This window comes from Otolemur garnettii, unplaced genomic scaffold, assembly GCF_000181295.1.
Source record: "Otolemur garnettii isolate 467f Iridium unplaced genomic scaffold, OtoGar3 scaffold00123, whole genome shotgun sequence".
Taxonomy (NCBI): Eukaryota; Metazoa; Chordata; class Mammalia; order Primates; family Galagidae; genus Otolemur; species Otolemur garnettii.
In genome coordinates, this window is record NW_003852518.1 from 5,233,639 (window position 1) to 5,258,357 (window position 24,719).

At 40.6% G+C, this 24,719-nt stretch overlaps 1 non-coding gene across 1 annotated transcript; it reads left to right on the top strand.

Annotated features, from left to right (window-relative positions):
- The first annotated feature begins 7,563 nt into the window (after nt 1–7,563).
- On the top strand, nt 7,564–7,670 carry LOC111727780. Its single transcript, XR_002775248.1, has one exon. It is a non-coding gene; the product is annotated as a U6 spliceosomal RNA (small nuclear RNA).
- The last annotated feature ends 17,049 nt before the right edge of the window (nt 7,671–24,719 follow it).

Sequence of the window (24,719 nt, forward strand, 5' to 3'; positions counted from 1 at the left end):
TCCTTCCTCTTTCTGTTGGCATTTTCAGTGTAAATGGGCAATTAGCTTAGAGAAGTAACCCAGTGAGAAAGGATATCATTATATCTTGGTTGCTCAGGCATCATTTGATTGCTTTTTTTCTGCAACTGGTATAAGTTTTGGTTCATTTGAAAAGCATGATCTCTGGTGATTGTCAATACTCTAACTTAGTCATAGGCATAACACACTTGCCTTTTACTTATTTTGAGTTTCCCTGAGCTACCACTCATCCTGGGTCTCTGGGCCTGCTACAATTCTGTGCTCATGGGTTATCACGGACATATATTTGATTGGATTGGTAAGAGCAGGTTGAAGCCACGAAGACTGCTTGTGTCTCCTCTACTCTCAGAATGCTTCATTGTTCCAACAACAATGCTCACAAAACCCAAGTTCAAAGATAAAATTGCAAGTAAGCATTGCTTTGCACAATTCTGATGTTGTTGCTTGTCAATTAACATCATTTAATTACACCAATGTCCAAAACACAATTCAACTTACAGCTGCCATGGCATATTAACTGTGAATAATTGCATAAAGCCTTTGCTGCTGGCTTCCAGTATGCAGATCACTATGTAAATAGCAGATGCACATCATGATCCTTGACCAATCACATCACTCCTTCCAAAGTCAGCCTGTGAATGGTCCTTGCACAACTGCTATTGAATTCACACACAGACAGCAAAGCATGCAGCTGTGTTGGCTTCTAGTCTCCTTGTGATTAACCCATAAAATATTTGACAAAAAAAAAAAAGAAACCTCATGGGGAAAGGAAATTAGCAAACAAAGAGGCAAATGCATAAAAAAAAAAAGGGGGTCATACCGGAAGTAAAATTTGAATTGAAAGTGAATTAATAGAAGAAGAAGCTGGCCTTGGAAGTACTGACATTGCCACTGTTTGAGAGAAAACTAATCAACAGACATAAAGAAAGTGGTTATGGTGACAAGGATGAAAATGTACTAGAGAAAGTGATGCTGCAAAAAAAATCGCATTTAAGTATCTCTCAGAGATATTTAACAACACTGAAAATACAAAAGCATTGCTCCATCTGCTCTTGTTGAGTTTTTTGTAAAGAACAAAGCAATACTTTAATTCTCAATGTTTTTAATATTTTAAATCCACTAAGTAAATATTACTTTTTCTTTTCAGATTACTACACATCTACAACTAATGAATAGCAAGGGAGTTTTTAAGGTTTTGACAAAAAATGTAAAAGGTCACAGAACAATCATTATTTTCCCCATGGATAAACAGGTCACTTTACACAGTTTCAGCTGGCACAGTCAACTTCGGGTCCTGCGCCATTCCACAGAGTGAGGGCTACATATATAACAAATTCCAAGAAGGCAATAGCCAAGGCCCATTTGAGTGCAGGTCCCAGGGCAACCACTTCACCAAAGACCTCACTTTGATAGTCCTTTTGAATGGTACTTCAGTTTACTTTTATTAGTATATTTAAAAGTCCCTCCTTGAGTCTGGCCCTGTTCTGGAGAAACATCCTCAGTCACACTGCTTCCCCCAGCTCCCCACCCCCAGGTTCACACACCAGGCCATCATGCAGCATATGCAGCTGGTCTTTACTGTTGCATACATCAGTGCAACCTGGCAAGACTGCTGTAAGACTGACCAACATGGTCCATGTTAGGGCTTTTGCAATAGTGCCCTAGAAAGAGTGTGACCTCATCAAACCTAACATAGACTCCTCCATTCTCCTCATTTCACCTTAACTTCCCACCTCTTTAAGAACCTCTCAATCTTTAAAACTGAATCTAGTGCTTTTCTCTTCTTGGAGATTTCCTTGACTTCTCCAAGGGGAAGGGACCACTTTTTCTTTTACACAGTTAGGTGCCAACATTGTGCCAGGCACAGGTATAACCTCATGCAAAGACTACCAATAAATAGACACTCATGAGCAGATAAACAGATTCTTGTTCATTACATTAAAAAATGAGGTAGATGTCTCCATCCACTGAAAGTCATCAAGCTTTGTGCCAGGCATCCTGCTGAAAATTACAGACAGGAGATGTCATTAGCATTCTTACTAAGAGATCTAGACCTCTCCTGGAGGTCATTTTAGCTGGTGATAAGGAAAGGGGTGATATAAGTAAGATTTCTTGGGTAGATTTATGGATAAGTGTTTTGGTACCTGAATTTAAGTTTCCCAGAATAAAATTCCTGGGACAAGTGGTTTTCAAGACAGAGGTTTAATATTTCCATGAAAAAGATTAGAGCTCAAACCACATCAAGTAAATTTTATATAGAGACTAAAAGAAGTCAGATCTGAAACACAGATCTTCTGTGTTTTGAGAGAGGGTTCCAGAGGGCTTCACAGGCTGCAAGTGCCCTCTTCACTCACTACCCACAGCTGCTCCTCAACCTGACACTCACACACATATGCACATACACACAGAATTTGTGGACAGACACTCAATATTCTGGCTGTGATTGCTAAAGAAAATTTTTATAAAACCTAATTTTTATAATGCTAAGATAGCATCTAGGCATTCATTATACCTTTATCCATATATTGGAGAATATCCAAACTTATCTCTAAGGAAAATTATGCCCAGTTTTCTTACCAACTGTGACACTGATCTCTACCACCATATTTGCTCAGTTGAGATTAAATGTATCAAAGATAGTTTTAAGGGCTACCTAAGGAGTATCTATATATCTTTTAGGTAATATTCCAGTACAGATACTGGTGAACAAAGTAAGTTTTCCATGAGGAAGTGGCATATCAGCCTGGCATTGAAGAATGGGCAAGAAATAGCTGGATTTGGGGATTATGATAATATATGGGAATGCTTCTTTTATGAAGATAATTTTATGATATTCTTTCTGAAGATCAGGATTTGAGGAAGAGAGTCCATTCCCCAGTGCTAGAGCCAATGCAACTTTCTTCCTGTGGCCAATTTGTTTTGATGAGATGGAAACACAGTAGTGATTGTTAAGGTTGGTATTTCATGTTTGTATCAATAAATTAAAATAGAGCCTTCCTACAGAAGCAATTAAATAAATAAAATAAAATGGATTTCATAAATGTAACAGTTATTTGCACCAACCAGGGCAACATAGGGAGACCCCATCTCTTTTAAAAAAGCTTGTTTTTAAAGTAGCTGAGCATGGGGGCACATGCCAAGTCCCAGCTACTCAGGTGGCTGAGGTGGGAGGATTGCTTGAACCTAGAATTGTTTGAACTATGTTTGCTCCACTGCACTCCAGCCTAGGCAACAAACCACGACTTTCTTCAAAACAAAGAAACAAAAGTTATGTGCATCAAAGGACATTACCTCAGCTGCATTTAGGTCTGAGTTAATTGTTAGTATCCAAGAAATATTGCAGTTGTAAAAATATCCCTAGAAAGTTCATTACTTTTGTTAATGTCATTTATTTGATTGTTTGACATGTACTGTATTCCCTCAATGTGCTAGATGGTAGATAGAGAGAACAAACAGGAGACATATTCGCCCCTCAAAGATCTTATTGGTAGTCATGCAGATGGATCATTAAGCAGACTCATAAATAGGACAATCTACAGACTGGGTGAAAATATTTGCAATTCACATATCTGATAAAGAATTGTATCCAGAATATATAAAGAACTCTCATAACTCAATAACCAAAAAATAGATAACACAACATAAAAATAGACAAAAGACTTAAATAAATATTTCTTCAAACAAAATAAATAATGGCCGACAAGCACATGAAAGATAACATCAATCAGGGAAATGCAAATCAAAACACAATGGCAGATCTATCACTTATACTCACTGGGGTAGTCACAACCAAAAAAAAAAAAAAATGCTAATGAGTATTGGCAAACATTTAGAGAAATTGGAATCCTCATCCAGTGCTGGTGGGAATGTAAAATGATGCAGTCAATTTGGAAAACAGTTTGGCAGTTTCTCAAAAAGTTAAACATTGAGTTACTATATGACTCAGCAATTCCACTCCTGGAATTCTACTCAAGAGAATTGAAAACATATGTTCACACACAAAAAATTAGAAATGAATATTTATAGTAGCATTATTCATAATAGTCAAAAAGTGGGAATAACCCAAATGTCCATTAACTAATGAATGGATAAACAAGACAGTATCTCCATACAACAGAATATTATTATATTAAATAATAAAAAGAAATGAAGTGCTGATGCACATTGCAACATTACTACAAAAGTGCACACCCTGCCTGTGATTCACAGGCTGAGGCTTCATCTAGAGATCTGCAGAATGAAAGACCTCCAGAGGGCTCTCTAGTTATAGGTTCCAGGTCCACGGGCAGGTGAAGTCGTTTTAGGTTCTACTTCCCAGCCTTCAAAGGACTGATGCTCCAATAGGTCTGGGTCACACGTGGGACATTTCAGCTTTACTAGTGAGCCTTAGGCTTCAATTCATTTTGCTTCCTTGACATTTCTCTGGATAAATTTGTAGGTTAAAGCACTTTATTCTCCAAACAAAAAGGAGTTTCAGGAGAAAGTGCTTACAATTGACAGAGGTAAGTCACAGCAAGCCACTAGCAAATACAGAATGATTAGAGAAAGTCCATTGAGGATTTTATTTCACAAGGATTTACCTCCAGTAGGAGAAATTGGACAGGACCATACCAGGGGCAGCCTTTCACATTTCAGTAGTCTAAAATTGAGCATGAATTGCAAGGGGATTTAGTGAAATGGTAAATCCATTAGCACCAGGCAGAATTTGGTTTAAGGGCAGTCTCCACTGTTGCAAAGCAGTATGATTTTTACTAAGCCAAATAAGCTCTCCAAGGTCATAGATATAAATATAAAATGCAAACAAATAGACTTCTAGAAGACAAGATAGATGAAAACGTAGGAGACTTTAGGTCTGACAATGACATTTTAGATATAATAAAAAAAAATTACTGATATAAAAATTGATCTTTAAAAGACTATGCAAAAGATGCTGTTGAGAGGATGAAAAGGCAAGCCACAGACTGAGAGAAAATATTTGCAAAAGACATGTCTTTTAAGAACTTATATCCGAAATATATAATGCACTCTTAAAACTCAACAATAAGGGAAGAAACCACCCAATTAGAATATGGGCAAAAGATCTGAGCAGACATATCATCAATGAAGACATAGAGGTAGCATGAGAAATACATTTCATATCATATGTTGTAAGGGGATTTCAAATTAGAACAGCAATAAGATTTCACTATTTGCCTGATAAAATGCTAAGATCTAATAATTTGACAATATGTGATTCTAGTGAGGATGTGAATCAGTTCAACCTCTTGTTGCTGATGGAAATGCAAAATGATACAGCTACTTTGAAAGACAGTTTGTTAATGTTCTAAAAAAATTAACATACTCTTACTATACAGTTCAGATCATTGGTATTTGTCCAAATGAATTGAAAACATGTTTCCACACAAAAACTTGCAATCAAATGTTTATAGAAATTTAATTATAATTTCTCAAACTTGGAAACAAGCAAGATGTCTTCTTTCCAGAAAATTTTCAATTTACTTTGCCCAGATTTATCAGAGGAATCACCATCTATGACACTTATAACCTTAAAAAATGTACTTCTTAAATAAGACTTCAAAGTCAAAATCACCCTTTGACCCAAGACATACAGAATGAATGTTATATCAGCAGACATAAGCACAACATTAACCTCTTTGTATGTAAATAACATCTCCATCAGAGCATTTGGGTGAGCAGGTGCATTATCAATGAGCAGTGATATTGTAAAAAGAATCTGCTTATTCTGAGAAGTAGGTCTCATAAATGGGTTTAAAATATTAAGTAAACCATGCTGCAAACAGGTGTGCTATCATTCAAGCTTTGGTCTTCAATTTCTAGAGCACAAGCAGAGTCAATATGGCATAATTCATAAAAGCCCTAGGATTTTCAGAGTGGTCAATGAGCATAGCCTTCAACTTAAAGTCAATTAGAATATGGGCAAAAGATCTGAGCAGACTTCTCATCAATGAAGACATAGAGGTAGCATGAGAAATACATTTCATATCATATGTTGTAAGCTACATTAGCCTCTAACAATAGAATAAACCCGTCCTTGGAAGCTTGAAATATAGGCCTTGATTTCTCTCTAACTATGAAAGACCTAAGTGACATCTTCTTCCAATAAAGGGCTATTTTGTCGGCATTGAAAATCTGTTGTTTAGTGTAGCCATCTTCATCACTGACCTGTGCTAGATCTTCTGTATAACTTACTGCAGGTTTTTTTTTTAATTTTTATTGTTAAATCATATCTGTGCACATTAATACTATCATGGGGTACAGTGTGTTGTTTCCATATACAATTTGAAATACTTTCATCCAGTTGGCCAACATAGCCTTCATGTTATTCTCATAGTTGTTGTGTTAAGACATTTATAATCCACATTAAGACAGATTCACATGTACCTTTATAAGATAAATCTTAGGTGTGATCCCTGCAATCTTGGAAGAAAGTATAGGGAAAACTCTTGAAGAAGTTGGCCTGGGTGAATATTTTATGAGAAGGACCCCCAGGGCAATTGAAGCAACATCAAAAATACACTACTGGAACCTCCTCAAATTAAAAAGCTTCTGCACAGCCAAGAACACAGTAAAAAAGCAAGCAGACAGCCCTCAGAATGGGAAAAGACATTTGCTGGTTATGTTTCCAACAAAGATTTAATAACCAGAATCCATAGAGAACTCAAACGTATATGCAAGAAGAGAACAAGTGATCCCATCTCAGGGTGGGCAAGGGACTTAAAGAGAAACTTCCCTGAAGAAGACAGACGCATGGTCTACAGATATATGAAAAAATGCTCACCATCCTTAATCATCTGAGAAATGCAAATCAAAACTACTTTTAGATATTATCTAACACCAGTAAGATTAGCCCGTATCACAAAATCCCAAAATCAAAGATACGGCATCTTTTTGCACCCTTTTATGTTTAGGAGATAACTGCTCTCCTTAAGCCTTATGAACAAATATTTATTAGCTCTAAACATTTTCTGCCACTTCCTCACCTCTCTCAGTCTTCATAGGATTGAAGAGAATTAGGGTTTCCCTTGGATTGATTTTGGCTCAAGGGAATGTTGTGGCTGGTTTGATCTTCTACCCAGAGGACTGAACTTCCTCCTAATTAACAAGAGGCTGTTGTGCTTTCTTATCATTTCTGTGTTCGCCGGAGTGGCACTTTAAATTTCTTTTAAGGACTTTTTATTTGAATTTGTAATTTGTTTAACTATTTGGCACAAGAAGTCCAGCTGTCAGCCTTTCTTGGCTTTCAATATGCATTCCTCACTAGCCTCAATCATTTCTAGCTTTTGATTTAAAGTGAGAGAGGTGCTGCTCTTCCTGTCACTTGAACACTCTGAGGCCATTGTAGAGTTATCAGTCAGCCAAACTGTAATAAAGTCGTGCCTCTGGGAGCAGGGCAGCCTAAAGAAAGGGAGGGAGATGTAGGAGCAGATTATTAGCAGAGCAGTGAGAACACACACAACATTTATTGATTAAGTTTGACACCTCACGTGGGTACAGTTTGTGCTGCCCCAAAAGAATTACAATGAAGTGATCACTTTGGCAGCACATCTACTAAAATTGGAATGATACAGAGAAGATTAGCATGGCCCCTGTGCAAGGATAACATGCAAATTCGTAAAGCATTCCATATTTAAAAAAAAAAGAAAAGAAAAAAAAGAATTACAATAAAACATACAAGAACAGTGATTGCATAATACTGTGATAAATATAATAATAATGTAAAAATTTGAAATAGTATGAAACAGAGATATGAAATGAGCACAAGCTGTTGGAAAAGGGGCACTGATTTGCTCAACACAAGGTGACCACTAACCATTAATTATAAACAAAAGACAAATTCACTATCCACAAAGCACAATGAAGTGATGTGAACTAAAGTGAGGTACCTGAGTCAGTTCTGGCTCCTCAGTGGTAACAAGTGTGTCTCAGGATGGCAGATGTTCATGGTGGAATGGACCAGCTGGAGTTCATGTAAGAATCAGAACTGATAGGACATGTGTGAATAGAGGGAGAGAGAGAGGGAGGGGAATTTACTTCAATGATTGGCTTGGGATTATGAGCTGGGAATTTCTTTTAACATATGGATTTGAGGGAGATAGTATTTAGCTAATTACACCTGGACCGTTACCCTCTTTTGTGTCTACTAAGGACTGTAGAAGTAAATCATCCAGAGAGAATATGTGTAATGGGAAGAGAAGAGGCCCTGGTGGAATCCTGGGTGATACACCCAATTTGGGTGATACTCAAATACAGAAAACCAGGACTGTCAAAGGGAGCAAAGCACCCTGACAGGGAAAACCAACTTGGAGAAGAAAGGTTCTAGAATATGACAATAGGATTAAAGGGAGAAGCAGAATTCTCCTCTCAGTTTGGCCATTAGATCATGGGGCAATATCATGGAGCAGTTTGAGTGGAGTGGTGTGGGAGAAGCCTCAAGCCTGAAGGTGCATACGGAGGCAAGGCCGTTGACGGAGAGCTGTCTGTCAAAGACATCAACTGTGAGAAGGAGAAAGTGGAAACACAAAGCATAAGGACACAGTCATGGGGTCCCTAATGGGCCCCGTCCTCTCAGCTACCCAGAAAACAGAATGGGACTCAGAGCTGAGATACCAACTGTGTCCATGAAGGCAAATAACAGAGCACATTCCCATCAGAGAATGACGGTGGTGGTGAGAATCCTGGGTGAGGTTTTAGAAGAATGGGCTCCAGTGCTATCACTAGATGGTTATTTTTCTTGATGGCTGAATAATAGTCTATATCACATTTTATTAATCCACTCATGTATTGGTGAGCACTTAAGTGTTGATTGATCAATACTTAAGTGAATGTATGGAAGTAAATCTCAGTGCAAACCAAGCTGGGAGAGTGGGGAGAAAGCCAAGGGTAAATTCACACCTATTGGGTATGGTGCACACTGTCTGGGTAGAGGGCATGGTTATAACCTTGACTCAATTTGTGCAAAAAACAAAGTATGTAAACAAAACATGTGTACTCCTTAATATTCTGAAATTAAAGAAAAGTAAAGAATCCCAAGGCCAGGAGGCTTCAGGTGACCAGAGCAGCTCCAGCTCTGGAGGAGGAGTGTGACTGAAGGCCCCAGGCATGCTGAACTGCATGAACTCTGAGGCTGGGATCTTGATGACCCACACATGTTGCAAGTTCAGGGCAAAAATCAGAGGGCAAAGGGCACCAGTGAGCCTGTTCCCGAGGGTACTCACCCAGGGCCCTGTTTCACTTTTCTCTAAAACAAACAAATAAAAACCACTGGAGTTGGCCCAAGGAGTTCAGGGCAATTTATCATTTTAATTTGTAAATAAACCCATAATTATATCTGAATTGGAGAGAATAAACATTACAAATTCTTTCTCTTCCTGTCTTTTTTTTTTTTTTTTTTTGGTTGTTATTTTTTGGATGCTGGGACTGTAAGGGCAACACTGATAATTATCACAGTTGCAAGCCTTTATCCCGCTCCTGTCTGTGGACCAAATAGCTACCCAGGAAAAAGTAAGAGAATTAGACAATGCTAATTTTTATACAGGGCACACTTTCCAAATCCCTTTATTAATGGTCGCATGGTAATGGAATTCATGATTTCTCAAGCAGAAAATTCAAAAGATGGGGCATTTGCAAACATGCACGTATGGCTTTCAGAAAGCAAAATCGCCGAGGTAAAGCATATGGTTGACGTGAATCCCAGGGGGAAATGAAGAAAACTACTGTCTTAGTCACCTTGGGACTCTGTAATGAATTGCCATACAGTGCGTGGCTTATAAAGAGCGTCTCTCACACACACACACACACACACACAGAGTGTACTGCTTGAGTGGGTGTCCCCCTAAACTACATGTCCACCTGGAACCATAATGTGTGACTACACTGGAAACAGGGTTTTGCAGTTAATTGATTAAGTTTAGCTGAATCCATCCTTTAGGTGGCCCTAATCCAATGGCTGACACCCCTGTAAGAAGACAGTAACACAGAGGGAAGAATACGAGGACTATGCAGGGAGAGGGTGGGCAGGCCCAGGTCTCAGCCAAAGAGTGACCATTTGGAAACCACCAGATGCTTAGAAGAGGCAAGGGAAGTTTCTTCCCTACAACCATCAGAAGGAGCATGGCTCCGCTAAGACAACTCGATTTTGGAAATTTTTTCGATTTTGGATTTTTCACCTTCAGAACTGTAAGACAACAAATTGTTATTTTAAACCATCTAGCTTGTGAAACTTTGTTACAGCAGCCTCTATTTTGTTCAGAATTCTCCTCTCTACAGACATGCAGACATTTTAATACCTTGTAAATTATACAAGATTTATTTTCTGCAAATGGGTTTATGACATTACCTCCTTTTTGCAAATCTTTAAGACTTTCCAGTTATCTACTGAGCAGGTCTTCTTTGTAGCAATGCATGGCTGTTGCAGTGTGAGGCCACCCTCATTCCCTGGATGTCACGCAGTCCCCTGCAGTACCAGTTCTCTGACCACAAACTGGGCTTACTTACCTGTTTTACGTGAATTTTCAAACTCAGGTAGTCGTTTGCCAGGGCTATTATAACAAAGTAGAATCACAACTGGTGGCTTAAAATAATAAAAGTTTATCATCTCACAGTTCTAGAAGATAAAACTTTAAGGTCAGGGTGTGTCAGATGGGCTCTTTCTGAGGGCTCTGAGGAAGAATCTGTTTCTTTCCTCAGCCTTTAGTGACGGCTCATGATCTTTAATGATTCTTGGCTTAGAGATACATCCCTCCAGTCTCTGCTTCCATCTTCACCTAGAGCTCTCCCAGCTCTGTGTCTGCATGTCATCCTCTCTCTGGCCCTCTCCTTCTTATAATGACACAGGAAACACTAGATTAGTCTCACCCTAATTCTGTATCACCTCATCTCAACTTGATTCCATCTGCAAAGACTCTATTTCCAACGGAAGTCACATTTGCAAATACGGAGCAGGCCTTCACTCTCTCTTTGTGTGAGGACATGATTTAACTCCCAACATGTCTCTTGATGAATTTTCCCCATGTTGAAATTTCACACATAATGTATGACCTCCTCAAATGCAAATTCATTGTGAAGACATTTTGGTTCTTTCTAATCTGAACCAATGACAGATAGTCAAAACCCATACAGGGGTCCAGAAGGAGGCCTGGAGAGCTCAAGGGAGTGTTGGCAAATTCCAGCTGTTTCAAAACGTATGAGTACTCGCCATTGTGTTACGTGAGCTGTATTGATGAAACGCCTGCAGCCCTGAGTACTTTAGCATTTGACTCCAGTAACTCTCTGCAAGGGTCACTCTTTTGCTGAGTCCTTAGCCTTCTCCCAGACTGTAAGATCCTTAAGTTCAGTAACAAAGACACTTTACTGTCATTCTCTAAACACCCAGGGTAGCTTTCCCCAGAGTTGTTTTGTATCACTAGCTACTGCTAATGTGTAAGGATCCAAAGTGACAGGCGTACACCCTGACTCCTCTCAGGCAGACCCTGGATTTTCCCTGAAGCACCCAGGACAGCCTCGCTTCCCTGCGCCCCTTCCTGTGTCTTGAAGATTTTCCTCTCATAGCCAAGAAGACCAACAGTCGGGACAGAAGCAGCAACACGTGGACAAGCAAGTTGGTTTCTGGTCCTTGTCCTAACTATTCACTGATCTTGAAAATTGATTTCAGACTCTGAGGTGCAGGCTCAAGTTGCTCATAGAAGAATAGGCACAGGTATGGCGACCACTGTGTAAGATGGTGAAAGTGTTTTGTAAACACCAAATCTGTCAGCACCTTGGTCCTGGACAAGCAAGGCCCTCCCAGTACCCTTCTCACCCTTGTCTCTCCCTCCCCCTGGTCAGCTGCTCTCAGGGCTGCCCCACAGCTGGTATCCCCGTCCCCCCAAACTCCAATGTGGGGCCCTTGCACCATGCAGCCCCTCCCAGCCCACCCTCACCCCAGAACCTCACAAGCTCCCACAAAAGCCAGTGAAGACTTTTCATTAACCAACACCCCCTGCCTCCCCCTGTTTTGCTCTTCAGCCAAGCCAGTGTCCCTGAAATCTGATCCTGTAAGAGGACCTGCAGTCCAGTCCATGTTGGGCTCACCTTCTTCCGTCTCTCCTTTGTCCTGACACCTGTGGGTTCCAATACATTTGTTTCCTATTTATACACCCCCGTCTCAAAGATCCCATGCATCACTTCATCCTCAAGACCCACTACCAATAAATCTGTATATCCATCCGAGTCAGCACCCTGACACCAAAGGCCTGCAGATCCCTTCCCGAGGCCGACATCCCCATCCACAGTCTGTTCTGTTGATGACAGGAATCATAATCTCAGTGTCCCTTGCTGAGCTGCTGAGGTTATTTCAGAGCCAGCAAGCACAGGTGCAGCAGGCCAGTGGTATTTGGGGAGATTTTACCTTTTATTTTTTTTAAAAAACATATACCTAATACTGTGAGGCTCAGTGTTTAACAAAGAAATAAATCATAGTAGAGCACTGTGTAATTAGAAGCAATACATTCTTGCCATTATTTAATTCGGTCATTATTTTTAAAAAGCAATTCATTGCATCTATGTAACATACTATGTAGGTATTGTAATAAAAATACTGCACATTTAAATGGATGTGGAAAATAGTAAAACTTCTTTACAGTCTCCATTAATTCATTAATAAAATAGGAGAATAGTGTTGTGAAACTTTTACCTTCCTTGATGGTCTGGAGGATAGCTATGTCCTTTAATGCCTAGTGGACCGTATTATTTGGTCAAGATGTCTGCTCTCATTTCCTGGAGCCTCCATTGGATCCCATACATTGCCCTGCAGGCCCTCTGCTCCTTGTCTTCCAGAAAACTATGTCTCTGTTATATCTTACTACATATTTCTATCACCAAAATTATGAGATTTTTTTCCTATTAATGTTTGTAGTATGGAAGAGAATGAGAGAAGCAGAACTTTCCCATAGGATAACTCTACAAGCTGACAAGTTAGTCAGTCACAGACCCACAGATGCTCTGAGTCTCCTGAGTCAGAGACAAAGGACTTCACTACTCACAACAGAGCAAACACCAAGAGCATCGGTATTGGCGTAGTTTCCCTGCCCTCATCTCTGGGGTCATGGCAGGCCCAGATGGAGGCCCCTTGGGCCGTGAGTTACAATGTGTCACACAGTGGACTGTGCTGCAGCTGAGAGGCCTTGAGCTTAGAGAACCCGCTGCTTTGATAATGACCAGTGAGCAGGTCTTGCTCTTGGTTCTAAGAGAACCACATGCAGCACCTGGCTGAGGCACACACCTCTCCCTGGTGATCCGTCACTTCTCAGAGCTGCCAGCTGTAGAAACAACCTGTGAAGGAGCCCAGGTAAGGGGACAGACAGAGTCCTGTGAGTTGGCCTTATTCAGCAAGGAGTGAAAGCGTGCAGGAGCCCACAGCTGACCACCTCTCTGCTTGGACTGTTTGATTTGATTTCATTTCATTTCATTTCATTATTTTTTCAGGAACAGAACCAGTGTAGGACTGGATGACTTTAGATGGGGTTTGTTGTCAGACCTCAAGATTCTAACCTGTTATTTTGTCGAGTTTTCCTTTTTATTGTCTTGCATTTGCTGGATGTTAAGTCTAGCTGCTCTAACTTTTGTTCATCAACTCCTAACTACCTCTGGCAAACACAAATCATCTGTTTCAGACTAGGGCTGGAGATAAGGAATATCCAGTCTCTGTCAACCAGGGCCTCACCGTCCAGGTGGAAATGTCACCACAGGCTGGTAGGATGAGAAAGCACTGATGACCAGCTCAGCACAGGGAAGAGGTGGCGGGTAAGGGTAGAAAGAGGGAAATGATGGTAAATTGCCTGTGGATGAAGGCGATGGATCCTGGGGAATGAGACTTCTGAGCAAAGTGCATGATGTGGAGACGACTCAGATCTCTGCAACAGCAGGAACGAGGAGGCCACATCATCACCCATGTAGGGGAGGGTCGAGGCTGCAGGTAAGAGGAAAATAAATTATTTAAACATTACTGTTTATTTTATTACTTTTAGTTATGCAGGTATTGTAGATGAAGAAACTGTGAGGTGCAGAGACTATAAACTTTAGTTTCTTTTCCTGCCAGATGAGGATAGTGAACCTCCTGGAGAGCTGGGAGGAGACACCACCTTCTCTGTGCTCAAGCTCTGCAAAATTTGCCACAGATCAATATGACTTCAGGCAGAAGGCATTCCCCGCATTGGATACAGCTGCCTCTGAGAAATAAGCCTCAGGCCAACAACGTCAGTGAGTGCCCATGACACTGAACTTACCTGCCTATATCACATGCTGGATGCCAACTTCCTCTAGGAATTCCACTAAAATTGTCACCTTTTCTCTAGGTAAATTGCAGACACTGGTATGTCAGGACTGCAAAGCAGATTATTCTCACGATGAATTTGCCCTGTGATAAAGGCCTTTTACTCAGGTTTTCCTACTTTGTCTTTGCGCGTCAACACTTGAGATTCTGATCATGGTAGCCTGAGAAGTAGCTGCTCTTTGCACTGAATGGTCCCACGGAGATCACCTAGGAGAAACAGTAAATATTTTCATGTGGAAGAGGAGATGCATTCAGTGCACACTTTCACAGGGAAATTGCTTTCGTTTGTTTATTTCTTGCTGTTGGATTTCTTGCCTATTCTAGAGGACTCTGTGATACAAAACAAACTCCTCAGCAGGAGGAGGAGGCCCAGCCAGCACTGAAGGGTGATTACAACACAGACACGGATGTCAGGCTCTCAAGAGGCGACTTGCTAATGGCACTGACTTCTTGGGAATGGAATGGTGTGCTGTGAGGTAGAGAGGTCACATAAAGGGGATGTCTGTTTTAGTAAGGATGCTGAAGTAGACTGGTGATCTTTAAGCTCACCGCTTGTATTTTACAAAGAAATAAACTAACATTTATAAATAAATAAATTCTGCACATGTATAGAAAGAAACCAATGGTCCATATACTAGAGGCAGAGTTTGGAACTCATCCAGCTCAGGCTTTTCAGATTCTCTCAGAGGTGTGGCGTTGGGACCCAGGAGGGGCTGGCTTCCCTCAGCTGCCTCTGGACAGCACTCGCAGGACACCTATTTCAGTACCTTTAGCTCCTCAGGCCATGAAAGTTTCTCTCGATTCCAGTGAAGGTTGCTCTGAAAGCCCTGACTGCAGCGTGATACCATTCTCCATGTCATGAAAAATAATTATACTCTCTACATGTTTGGAAATTAAAAATTAAGATTAAAAACTGTCAAAAATGTTTCTAATGAGCAATTCTACGTATCAAATTTCCTAATTACACACTATTCTCAACTCTGGTATGAAAATTTGGAATAAAGAAAATCAATGAATGAACACAACTTCCTTCCTTATAAATGTCCTATTAAACTCAGGAGAACATTAGAAGATGGGTCACTACCTCATGACCAAAACCTCAGGGCAAACTTCTCTCTGGAAACTGGAAATAGGTGTCGTCATGGTCCTTTCTTATTGAGGCTAAGACTCAGTTCAACTATAGGTTTTAGAGAAAGTGGTATTTAATGATTTCAAATTTTAGTAAGAATTAATCTTATTAAAGATAACTCTTTCCTGCTGGTATGAGGAAAAAAGCTGTTCATTATTCCTCTACTCATATTTGTATCATTCATTCAATTGAACATTCACAAACCCAGTAAAGGGCCGCTGATCCCTTCTATGAGGTAGACAGAGAGCAAGATTCTGGACTTACGCACCCTTCACCCAGTTCCGTCTTTTAGGTAGTGTGTATATGCACGCTCCACGGGTATGACGGGGACTGCTGCCATCACAGGACAATGAGAGCTCATCACTGTGCATTCCACAGACAGAGTCACAGTGGAACTTTGATGGGGACACCTGCACACTTGTCCTATGTGTTAACAGGAACTTACCCATTGCATCCTCAGACACTCACTCATCAGAGTTCAACAAAATTATAATGCTTTTCATAATTAGCCAGCCTCCTGAACCCATGAGGGTCTTTCTGGTCCAAAATGCTCCTGAAATACATTCACAGTCTACAGCTCCCTTGCCAAGCCCTGAGATGCTTCATTTGTGACTTGGAATGTCACACCTGCCTCCTTGGTGTGTCTGTCTGCAATCTCATCTCAGAAGGACTAAGGGATGTTTTAAAACATAAATGATGATGGAATGGTTCATGATGGTAAATTCCCTATGGAATATAAGGAAACGTCCAAAATCATCACGTTTCATTAGTGAAGTGTGTGCATGCACTCATATGCTGGAGTAATCACTAGCAGAGTAGCATCACCACCCACTAAAGCATGCCAGAGTCCTCACCTGGAGCTCCCTGGGCCTTCCAGGCACAGCCACGCAGATGCATGGGACCCAGCCCCTGAAAACTGCGGAGCTCAGGGTCAGTCACGGTGCCTTCCCTGGCACTCACCAGCTTGCCCTATTCTTGTGACTTCTGGTATCACCTTACCTAAATTGTCCTCCATAAGTTACCTGTGTTGGAGACCCTACTGTGAGGAAATGCATCCTAGGGTCTCAGAATGACCCCCAGGCCACCCTGGAGCTCAGGTACCCGCCATCAGAAGCCAGTGCCAGATCTCCTCCTTTGCCACCTTCACCCTATCCCCAGCCTGAGAATGAAGGTGGCTTTCCCTTTCCTGGGCCTCCAGGCATCTCCCCGCACTTCCTTCCTGGTCTGTTCTCCAGTCCCTGACAATTTCAGGGTGCTCCTTGCCTTCTGCGTGAATCAGGCAATCTTTCCTGGATAATGGTCTTTTACTCACAACCCATTCTGCTTCCCAGAGCTAGAGTCATATTTCTAAAAAACAATTTTTTCACATCCTTTCAAAAACAAAAATCCCTTTAGTGAAGATAGCTATTTTTTTTTTTTGCTTTTTTTAACTTTTAATCAAAATTTCATTCATGGGATCTGATAACAAAGCAGATATTTGAAATTGCTGTGACCCAGGACAACTAAGAATGAATGACCATGTTGCTCCTGGCCAGGAGATGACAGGTTGCAGGTGGGGGCTGAAAAAACTGCCAAAGGTCACAGAGAGGTTATAGGATTTGTGGTGTCTGGAGAACCCATCCCTCTTTCCCACCACGTGGCCCTCCCTGTGGTCTGTGCACTTGTGTGTCCCACATGATGCTTCTCCACCCTTCCCACATTTTGTAAAACTATTTGAGACTCTTTCTATATATATGGAGAGGCTTCCTGACTCTGTAGCTGTGATTAGGGTTCATCCTTCATCAAAATGTTCCTACTTCTCCCTTCTCACATCCATGCCACTGAATTCTGTCCACCATTTGAGATCAGCTGGGAGAGCAGCGGGTTCTGACACGTTTCATGCCCTTCAGCCAAGTCTCCCTGCTCTGACCATCAGAAACTGGTTTCTAGAACTCTCCCCGTGTTTACCCCTTTCCATCCGAAGAGACAGCCAGCTGGACGCCTGGCTGAGTTCCTCCGGGAGACAGGGGCTCCTGTCCCCCTGCTCCATCCCTAATACCTCACACAGAACCCAGGAAAGTCATGGGAAATACCTTGGAATATATAAATTGAAAAAATAAATGTCCAATAACCTTGATTAGGTTCTACATTTTTCTAGGAGATGGAAAATTGTTTGTTTGTGCTTTTCTTATAGTATCTCCTCAAACACATTAGACAAGTTTATGTTGACTGTTAAGTCTAAAATTAATTTTTTCCTGTGATCAGCCCCTCTGCAAAATATAGTATTTATCTGCTTTTAATTGTGTTCTTAAAGAGCAGAACACTATTTTTTTCTTCGCAATATTTCTGAGAACTGGAACTCTGTGACTTGTGCAATTACAATTAATCTTATTTTGGGCCAATAAACCAATTGATGAATTGGTGGGTATTTGCAATCCTGGCAGGGTATTCTTTGGAGGCATTTCCTTCCATAACACGTGCCACTAGGTGCCAGTGTTGTTCTACCAAAAGGACCCTCCAAAAGTGCAAGTGGGGTGGTCCCCACTTTTCTCAGCCTCACAATCGTGAACATGGTGGCTTTTCACAGAAGGCAGAAGGGCGAGTCTGTCAGGGGAGTGAACTGTTATAGCCTATGTTTTTGCAGGTTTGATATCATCACATTATGCAAATAAACAAAAACATGGACTAAAGGGAAGTACAGGTGCTTATTAGGTAGTATTCAATTGGTTTAGAGGCAAAAAGTAAAAAACAATCCCTGATGAGATGTTCTTGACTTTGCAAACGAGGCATGCTCACATGTTCCTCACTAAAAATAAGCAGAATGAACTGCAAGTTAGTGCTGAATTCACACCATTGCACAAGAAGCAACCTCCCCCTCTGTCTTTCTCTCTATATATATATGTATACACACACATACATATATATACACATATATGTTGGCCCCAAATACATTCACATGTGTGTGTGTATGTATAACTCTCCAGTAAAAATGTTCCATGAGTAGCACTAGTTCCTACATATCTTATACCAGAATAATCATGCTAAAATACTTTGTTTAATTATCACCAATTACAGACAAGCTAATGCCAAAATTGCTAGTGTTTATAATAAATTTTGGGGGTGTGCTTTATCCCCATGTTGTGCAGTGTACAGAATACCATGTGATTATCACTTGTGATTAGTTTTCCATAGACCATATTAATCACAGATGGTACATAACTCATGATCATTGTAGTCACACCTTTCAGAAAAGCTGAATAAATGAGATTTGACATCAGGGGACATGAGCACAGACAACATTTGCCAAAGTTATTTTGTGCATGTATATCTGTGTGTGTGTGGGAGAGAGAGAGAGAAAGAGAGAGAGAGAGAGAGAATTTATCTTCTTCTTAACTGTGGTATTTAGAAAAACAGAACAGCATAAAAATATGTATCTAAAGAATAATAAAATTATCAGATGAACCTTATAGCTCTAAATGTTCATTATTAGAAATAGCTGCTCATGACTTACTGTGTTTCCCAGAAAACAAAAGAGGAGCACTGTGCCTTTTTGGTTCAGTGTTGAATTCAAGACAAGTCCCACATTACCAGGCTCACCAGCACACTCGGGCATCCCATTCCACCAGCTCCCTGGGCTGAAGTCACGCCCAGGGAACGCCAGCCACAGCAAAAACAATAGCAACAACATTGCACCCCCCTAACTTATGCAGCAGAACAAGTTTATATGGTATATAAACATAACTGTTTATATGGTATATCTTTTTCCATACATGTAAAGTAAGTATATTATTAGAAAGTTGAAAAACTACAAAGGGAAATTTTTCAAACAAACCAATGAAGGAGAAAGACCCCTGACACTGAAAATTTCATCAATTCAGGAAAGCTTTTCTTCTTATATCTTTGAATATTGTCTTTATCAATTCCTTTTCTTCTCTGGAATCTAACGAAATTTACACTACACTTTCTGTCATATCTTTCCCCGTCTTCACTTTTTTTTTAGTATTTAATATCTTTGTCTACATTTGAGAAGTAACTGTGAACGCAAAAATTGTCAGTGTGTCAGTAATTATATTGTCATATTATCTATAAATAAAATCAACAATGACAATGGCTAATTTTGTTGGCAGTGAATTCATAAAGTGGAAAAAGCGCTGGACCAAAACAGCCCATGAGAGGAAGAAGTAACAGGGAGACTGGGGTCCCAGTTTGGGAATCACTACTTAAGCAGCAGGGGGCGTGGCCTGGCAGGGATATCCGGTTATGTCTGCCTGTCGGCAGCATGTGCAACCATTGGCTAGTGGAGGGCCTGTGGGTGTTTCCAGTAGTGGGTGGACTCCTTCCTGCTGCTGTGCTTGCCACTGCCAAGCTCTGTGCTGGAGAGGGATGTCCCAGGCTCTTGGGGTCAAGCTGTCTTTGTGCCAGGCCATGTGTGGCAGGTCCCTCTGATTGCTGCTCCCTGGGCATTGAGGGTGGGGACAAGCTGTACGCCTGCCGGGATGGATGAAGAGGCTTCCTGGCCCGTGTCCCTGTTCTCTTGGAGTTCTTTTTGCAGTGCGTCCTCCCCCCCGCCCCGCACCCCACCTCAGTATCTTCTTGTGGCAGAGCGCAATCTTAGACTCCGTGAAGAAGCCAGAGTCCCCTGCTGCTTGTTGTGAGCAGGGCTCCATTACAACCCCCCTCCTTGGAGGTACCAAGACCTCAGTTCAGTGCACGGAAAGGGACCTGTCTAAGATGCTTTCTGATGCTGAGTCAGGAAATGCTGGGCATGGTCCTCCTCCTTATCCTGGTGGAGGCTGCTCCTTCGGTCCTGGGGTCTGAGAGTAATTCACAAGGGCGCCTTCCTCTGCATTCTAGGCTTCTCGTGTATTTGGTTGTCTCTTGCATTATTTCCAGAGTCTGTAGTTGTATTTAGCAGGAAAATGCAGAGAGAAAAGGGCTCCACCTTCTTACTTGGAAGGTAGCATCGTGCTAACAGATTGTTAAAGAAACAGACTAGGAGATTTCCTCAATAACATGACCTTACAAAACTCAGTGGAGGTGACATAGAAACCTCCTTGTACAGATAACCATTATGTTCACTGAAGCAACATTTGAGATATTCTCAGAAAACCATAAGAGTTACATCCATTAGCTCAATTATATCAAATATTCACCAAACACAAAATTTTAGTCCTGCATAAAATTTATAATTTTTCCCTCTATAAAATAGGGAATGCTCCCAAAGTAATGTTATGAGTATAATCCAAATGTAATATAAATTCCAAATTTAGGTTTGTAAAAAAGAGACATATCAAGATTATTTATGAGCATGAATGGAAATATCCTAACAAAATTTAAGAAAACTTCAGCCAACAATATATTAAAAAGATAAAATCCAAGTCAGGTCCCTCCCAGGAATGCAAGGCTGATTCCAGATTAGACGATCTATTTCTGTGATTCACTACTTTAAAGATTAAAGAGAAAAGCCACATGATTTTTTTTAGTTTATGTATAAAAAGCTTTTGAAATTGAAATGTTAGAAACCAGGGCCTTAAGATGTTGTGAAAAGTAGAAACGTTTTCAACATGCAAAGGTTGCTGCATTTGAACCATATATAAATTGTTCTGAGGATAGAGCCATCCTACTTTATAGTTCCTTCACTCAAAAAATGTAAAATAAAATAGAATAAAGTTTAAATGGCTACAAAGTACAGTCTCCCATATACCTAGACACAGAGGAGAACTGAACAGTAATTTCTATCACACATGACCAATCTTAGTAATGATTGGGAATTTGGAATTAAGAACTCATGTGATACTGTTTTGCAAACATCAGCTAAAGTAAAGAGTTCTACAAAAGAAAGTGCTGGTCTGAATATAGAGTAAGGACCATTCTAATAAGATGCAATTATTTCTATAAAGTGAAGAGAAATGTGGGAGTACTGAGTAGCTTACAAATGTACATATGATACAAACCACAATTCCATCCCTTTGTGTGTATCTACCCTAGAGAGACAAGTGTGCGTGAAGAGATGTGGACGAGAAGATGTGGACAGCAAATCATGGCAACAGAATACTCTCATGGTTCAGCAACAAAAGGTGGCCTACATCAGTCACTGTGCCTTCATCCCACAGAATATTGTAAGCAGGGACATGAGTGCCTTAGAAATGATGTATCCATATGATGAGGTATTAAAATGTGAAAAAATTCGAAAGTTAGACAAGGAATCATCTAACATCCCAGAAGACTGTATTGGCTTGAGGGTAGAGATAATAACAATAAGAACAGAAAAAACAAGGGTTCTGAAAGGATGCATAGATGATGTTAGTACAGATGTAAAAGTATGCAAAGTGATTACACATTTCTACTGATTGGCATGTCTGTGAAAGAATGCATAGATGATGTGAGTACAGATTTGTGTATCTGTGTGTGTGTGTGAGTCTGTCTACACACATTTCAACATCCCAGCTTTCCCATTGGACAGGGCCACTGGCGCCTCCGAGCTTAGCCTGCAGCCACATCCGGCTTTCTCCCATCCCTCAATATCCCATTGTCTGTGTGAAGTGCCGTGTGTCAAGTGCTGTAAACACCGATTCAAGGCAGTGGTGATTTCTGGAAAGACGAGAGGGGGTTGGGTGGTGGAAGGCCATTTAAACCAATATTTTTATATTTCATTTTTTTGGTAGGCAATTAGAAAACGTAATGATATTTATTTTATTATGCCTATGTGCGTATAGAAGGGCTGTCTGGAAATTATCCAGTCATTGTTAACACTATTTTTCAGGTTGCCTGGCTGGATACTTTCTGAACATTCCTAGATATGAAATATTTTGTCATTCAAAGACAAGTAATTGTCAATCTGCAGCTACTACTCAATCCATAGTCCTACTTCATAGACAAAAATTATCAAGTACTTCCTTTGTGTGCCTCTGGAGATTCTCCTTGCACGTATGCCGTGGGTAGCTTTCTCTATCCATTTTCCATGCCTATCTCCATCTCCATCTCTGTTGCTACTTCTATCCTTATGCTCATCTCTCCCTTTCCCTCTCTCTCTGTTGCTCTAGCTCTCTCTCTCTACCTTTTTACTTAGATTTTTAAAACCGCATTGTAGATACTCATTCTTAACTGTGCATTAAGGAACATTTGATATTCTCTTACATTGCTTCCCTGTCAACTCATATCAAGGCATTTTATTTTTTCTAATATTCACATGGATTTTCATGGATTTAATAGATCAGGATTACTATCCAGTACTCTGTCAGTTACCATCCCGCTATTACAGACAAAGCTGCTTAAGTTTAAATACTTTTGCATGAAATTTGTAAGATAAATTCAAAGAAGTGGCATTTCTGTGTCATAATCATTTCCATATTTTGATGGAAATTAACACTAAATATTGTCAAACTTCTTGAGCCCTGCTAACATGTGAAGAAAAATATGTCATCATACTATTGGGGAATTTAGTTATTTTTTAGCATAAGAATATTTTTACATAAATGTTATTCTTTTGGAAAATTCCCCCATAAAACTACCTGGCCTCCTTCTTGTTTAGGAGGCTATTTCAATGTATTTTTTAATTTTTTTTTCTCCATCATTAGTGTTCATCCCATCACATTTTATTTCTCTCTGCCGGGGTTGTTTTGAAAACTATGGTTCTGACATGGTCTAATGGTTTTCCCATTTATGTGGACACAGGAACGCATAATTATTCAGTTTCCTCAGAGCCACTTCTATTAATATTTCTCTCTCTCACAATGTTGTGTACTTGTTCACTCTGCTTTTTTGTTTTTCTTGCGTTAACTACAGCTTAACTGTGTTAATGCTACTGTTGTCTTTCTCTCCTGTGTTTGTTCTTTTTTATGGGCACAACTGTGTGTGTGTCCCTGTGAGGGAAAGACTCACGTTCCTTCCACCCTGAGCCTTCAGTGCAGACCTGCCAGGAGGAGAGTCTCAGTGACCTTCTGTGCAGGGCAATCAGGTACACAGTGTAGCATCCACCTGGGCAGCTAATCCCCCATCTGGTTCACGTGCTTCACTCCAGGGAGGACATAAATACATTCAAACACCAACTAATAACGAACAAAAGATGAATATGATCCTCATTTGAGGTTTCTTCAGTTGGAGCATCATTACTGTGTGGAAATTTCTCACTGCTCAAGACCTGCAAGCTGCACTGGTCCTGAGTCTGGTCTCTCCTGTCTCTTTTCTTAGGGTTCACAGACTGGGGGTTCATATCCTTCCTCCCACTAACGTCCTGGGTAATTGTATTCCTCAATAATTCTGAGCTTTATTTTTTCCATTTCTGAAATGTAGATTAAAATGTTATGAATATTTGGGAAATATCTAATTATGTTTATAAGAACAGACGCGATAGCCTGGCACATACTAAATACTGCGTGTGTGCATTATTATTAAATTTCTATTTAAATTGGTATTGAATGAAAGAGTTTTTCAAACACTGATGAAGTCTGGCACTTTCCTACTCAGAACTCACGATGGAAGTGAGGTGAAGTCATGTTAGTTGGTTTGACTTAAACATTCCATGTCTTATACATTTATCAAAACATCATATCATACTCCACAAATGTATGCCATCATGATTTGCTGATTGAAAAGAGTTTACATGATTGCTTTTCATTGCCCAGGAATAATCTAACTTTCCTGAGGTCTCACACAAAATATAACCCATTGCATCTCTAATCTGTTCACGACACTCAGCCCGGTCCCTCTCTCTCTCCTTATTTACTGCTGTTAACAAATTGCCACTGAAATTAGAAGCCTAAAACAACTATAAGCATATATGATTTCGTGCTTTCTGTGGATTAGGGATCCAGGTTTAGCTTAACTGGGTCTCCCATGTAGGGTGAAGAACTCATGTGAATTTAAAACAACTATAAGTATATATGATTCCCTGCTTTCTGTGGATTAGGGATCCAGGTTTAGCTTAACTGGTTCTCCCATGTAGGGTGAAGAACTCATGTGAATTTGCCCAGGATTTTCCCTGTTTCAGCACTGAAAAGCCTTCATCCCAGAAACTCTTCCAGTCTCAGGCACTCTGGGATGTTTTCCAAAGACTGCTCCTGGTACAAAACTGAGAGCTCTGTAGGGACTCCTCCCAGTCCAGGGCTGAAAGGAGGGCTGGCCACTGGGTGCAAGGTCTCTCATAGGTGCATCAAAGGCTTGGGCTGAGCTGGAGTCATCTGAACACTTAACTGGAGAATATCCACTTCCAGGCCACTATTGTTGTTGGCAAGATTGGTTTCCTTGCTGGCTCTTGCTCAGATG